Source organism: Chrysochloris asiatica, unplaced genomic scaffold (assembly GCF_000296735.1).
Source record: "Chrysochloris asiatica unplaced genomic scaffold, ChrAsi1.0 scaffold00223, whole genome shotgun sequence".
Taxonomy (NCBI): Eukaryota; Metazoa; Chordata; class Mammalia; order Afrosoricida; family Chrysochloridae; genus Chrysochloris; species Chrysochloris asiatica.
In genome coordinates this window covers 48040-52633 of record NW_006408741.1, presented here as the reverse complement: position 1 = coordinate 52633, position 4594 = coordinate 48040, and positions in this window count along the sequence as shown.

Here is a 4594-nt window from a genome sequence, read left to right as displayed (position 1 = left end):
ATAAGGAGCTCTGGTAGCGTAGTGGTTACGAATCGGGCTGCGAACCAGAAGGTCAGCAGTTCGAAACTACCAGCTGCTCCGCAGGAGAAAGATGAGGCGATCTGCTCCTGTAAAGATTTACAGCCTCGGAAACCCTATTCAGGGTCGCTATGGGTCGAAACCGACTCGACGGCACTTAACAACAACAGATGACTCTATGCATTTGAGTTATGGCGTTGACAAAGAATATTGAGTATACCATGGACAGCCAGAAGAACAAACAAATCTGTCTTGGAAGAAGTGCAGCCAGAGTGCTCTTAGACGTCAAGACAATGAGGCTTCATTTCTCATACTTTAGATAATGTTATCAGGAGGGATCAGTCCCTGGAGAAGGACATCAGGCTTGGTTAAGTGGAAGGTCAGAGAAAAAGAAGAACCTCCTCCCCCCCAATGAGGTGGATTGACACAGTGGCAGTAACTTTCCACTCAAACGTAACAATTGTGTGGCTGGTGCAGGAAGGGCTGTGTTTCATTCTGTTGTGCCTGAGGTCATTATGTGTCAGAACCAAGTCAATGGAACCTAACAACAGCAACTGTGGTGTATTGTTGGGTCAATTCCAAGTCATAGCAACCCTATGTACAACAGAATGAAACAATGCCATGTTTGTGAAAGTGAAATGTTCAAAATTCCTAAGGCGCCATTGCAGTTACGAATAAGTGGTGTATGCCAGTTTGGGCCAGTAGTGTGCAAACAGATGACTCCTGGGAAGGTTTGGTATCCTCATAATTGGTGCTCTTCCTCTTCTTTCCACCTTGAACTCATGGAAATCATGTAACAAACAAGAATAAAAGACCAAGAGAATCTCAGGGATGACTTTATCTTTCTGGAACTGCTAAATCATCACCAGCAGATGCTTGTTTCAAGACTCTTGATGTTGTTGTGAAGTGCCATCGAGTCACTTCCGACTCATAGCGACCCCATATAGAATTTCCAACTCTCAGCTGGTGGGTTTGAACTGCTGACCTTGTGGTTTGCAGGACTCTTGATAAGGAAGAAAAATAAACTTCTCAGATGCTAACCCATAGATTGGTGGTTCAAACCTATCCAGCGGCTCTGCAGGAGAAAAACATGGCCACCGGCTTTTGTAAAAATGACAGCCAATAAATCCCCAGTGGAGTACAGTTCTACTCTGGCACACAGGGTCACTGTGAATCTATTTAATGGCACATAGTACAGTGGTTACGAATGGGCTACTAACCTCAGGGTCAGCAGTTCGAAACTACCTGCAGTTCCGCAGGAGAAAGATGAGGCTTTCTGCTCCTATAAAGATTTACAGCTTCAGAAACCCTGTACAGGGTCGCTATGAGTCGGGAATGACTCTATGGTACATAACAACAACAACAACAGCATGTATTGTATGGCACGTAACAACATCCATTTACTGAAACCACTGGAATTGGTTTTAGTGGTCTACTGTTTCTTGAAGCTGAATGCATTTCTGACATGTGTTTAATGTCGTGAGTTTGAATGAGATCACCTGGTCACTAGCAGGTAGCTGTTCTAAAGTGTCCAACAGAGTGGATTCCCAACTAATTTTGTGGTTAAGTGCCTTCTAGTGGGTTCCAACTGTACAGGGTTTCCAGGGAGCAGCTGGTGATTTGAACCTCTGACCTTGTGGTTCAAACTGACATGGTGGTCCAGTGCTCTATCCCACAGTTCCACACCAGGACTCCTCATAGCAACCCTAAACAGGGTTTCCAAGGAGCACTTCCAACCTTGTGGTTGTTCAGCAGCCTAGTATTTACCCTACAGTGCCGCACGGGGACTCCTGAGCAAGTAGACAGAGCGGGTAAAGTGTGGAAGTGTGCTTTCTGGGTTGTTGTTAAGTGTTGTCGAGTCTGGGATACACCCTTGTTTTTCATTAGAGCAGGAAGCCTGCAGGAGAACTGAGCGGACAGACCACCAGGAAGCTGTAGTGAAGAGAGTTGCTGGGAGAGGTGTCCGGTACCCCGAAGTGCCCCTAGCCTGCTGTCCCCGCTCCCGTCCCGCCTGGCCCCGCCCTAGGCCCCCATATAAGGCGGAGTCCTCACTGTCGCCTGCCCACGTCGCCCCGGACCCGCCATGCCCACCGACCTCAGCGGCACCTGGAACCTGCTCAGTAGCGACAACTTCGAGGGCTACATGGTGGCCCTAGGTAGGCGGGGTCGCGCCTTCAGCCAAAGGGTCCTGGTAGGGACCGCAGTCGGCTTGTGGGTCTGTTTGTCCATCTCTCCAGTGCTCCCCGCGGACTCTGAAGGGGGCGGAGGTGCGGTGCTGGCTATGCGATGGGGAACGGGGAAGCACGCCCAGCGACACTCGTCCCCAGCTCTGGATTCTGTCTGTCCAGCGGCGTGCTCAGTTCCCTGACCAGCAACATCTGCTTCACCTGGGCACACTGGTTCAGAAATGCAGATTCCCGGTGCCAACCAGCATCCAGAGTCCGGGTTCCGGGTGCGGGACCGCTAGCGGGCTCTGGGGGTGATGCTGGGGTCCGCTAGAGAACTGCTGTTTAAAATCTTTAGATGTTGTCTGACTTCCCTATTTGTCGAGAGCTTGGAGGGGAAAGGAAAGGAAACCCAGACCTCTGGAGACCCCTTCCTGCTGCCTGAGACGCCAAGTCCGCCCAAGGTGGGTCAGCTTGGTCTAGAATGGCGCCTTGGAGCCATACCAGGCACCGCTGAGACATTTGCACATCGTTCTAGAGGTGGGAAGGGAAGGGAACGAAGTCTCGCTCTTCCTCTGGTCCTTATTTCTCAAAGGAGTCTCTGAGTCTGTCTCCTGCCATGACGGTAGAATAGCAATCTTGTGTACGAATTCTAGTCTCCTTCTTCAGATTGTTGTTGCTAAGTGTCCTGAGTTGATTCCGACCCATAGCGACCCTATATAGGATTTCCAAGGAGTGGGTGGTGAGCTTGAACCACCGACTTTGCGGTTCAAACTGACTTTGCAGTACCAGGACTCCTTATTCAGACTGGGAGGGAGGGAGGTTAATACCCAGTGTTGTGCCAGATGCTTTCCCTACATGATGCTGTTCTGAACACTTGTGACAATCGGTGACAAGTTGTCCTTTGAGTATGGAGGCCTGGATTCTGCCCTGACTCTGCCTGACATCATCTGGCACTGGGCCTCAGTTTCCCCATCTGTATTTTGAATGGTAGAAACAGCATTGTGCTTAATATCTCTAAGCCTTTCCTTATATTAACCCAAAGTAGCAAAGTCTCAAACTTCTTAAGCTAACCAGATTCAGACGGACACACTAACATCTGTCTTATTTCTTCTCTTTTTCCTATTCATAAGAAGGAATTCATACGTATTTTCCCAAAAGCAGATGTTCTGATATTTTACTTTTCTCCCCAGCCCCAACCCAATGGTGGCATGTGAACTTACAGCTTTCTTCCTTGAATTCTCCAGCTATTATCTGGCTGCTTGTATAGAAGGTAACCAGAAAACAGGCCAACCTGTGCTTCATAGGAGTTTCTAGTTTGTATTTTATTGTGGTGAAAATATGCATAACAAAACAGAATGCCATCTCAAACAATTTACCATAGAGTTTTCAATGGCTAAATTAAAACTAAACAAAGCAACAAAAACTTTTATTGTGAATTGAATGAAGATTTTCAGAGCTGATCATCAGTTTTACATTCAACAAATCATATACTTTACTTCATGACATGGTTACAATCCCTTCCATGTACCAACAGTTGACAGTGTTTACCTCTATTCATTTTAACTATTGCATTCCTCACTGTGTCTCCCAACACCTTCATCTTTCCTCTGTTAACCTCCCTCTTATTGTATATTGCCAAAAGATATGCAGTTCTAACCCACCAGCTGCTCTGCAGGAGAAAGATGAAGCTTTCTGCTTCCAGAAAGATTTACAGCCTGAGAAACCCTATACAGGGTTGCTGTGAGTCAGAACTGATTCAACAGCATTTAACAAAAACAAGTGTGGATCTGGCAGAAATGGACCAGAATTTATTTAAAATAGACTTTAGACTTTAAAAGAGCTACCCTGCAACCATATGTCTATAAAATGACAAATACCACAATATGCAATATAAATAATAATTTACTAACAACAATTGACCCACAGATTTAAAAAGCATTTCTGATGTCTCATTATTTAGTCTAAAATCATTGTTTGTTTTTTTCAATTTACAGAGGGGGTGGTGTTAGTTGTATGCTGCTGAGTTGGTTCCAACTTGATAGGGTTTCCAAGACTGTAAATCTTTGAGCAGAAAGCCTCATCTGTCTCCTGTGACATGGCTGGTAGATTTGAACTACTAATCTTGTGGTTAGCAGCCCAACTTAAACTCACTATGCTACTAGGGTTATAGAGTAGGGTTTAACTGAATTTTTATTTATTTATTTTTATTGTATATCGTTTCATTGCCATCGTTACAATCCCCTCCATGCATCGTCAAACAACCAAAGGGTATATATACCCTGCAAGCCTGCCCCCACACCCCCACGGGTCATCAGCACACAGCCCCTCTCCCTCTCTGGGTCTAAAGTCCCCAGCTGCTCCATCTCTCCACGTCATCATCTCTCCCTCCATCTCTGGCATCACTGTTT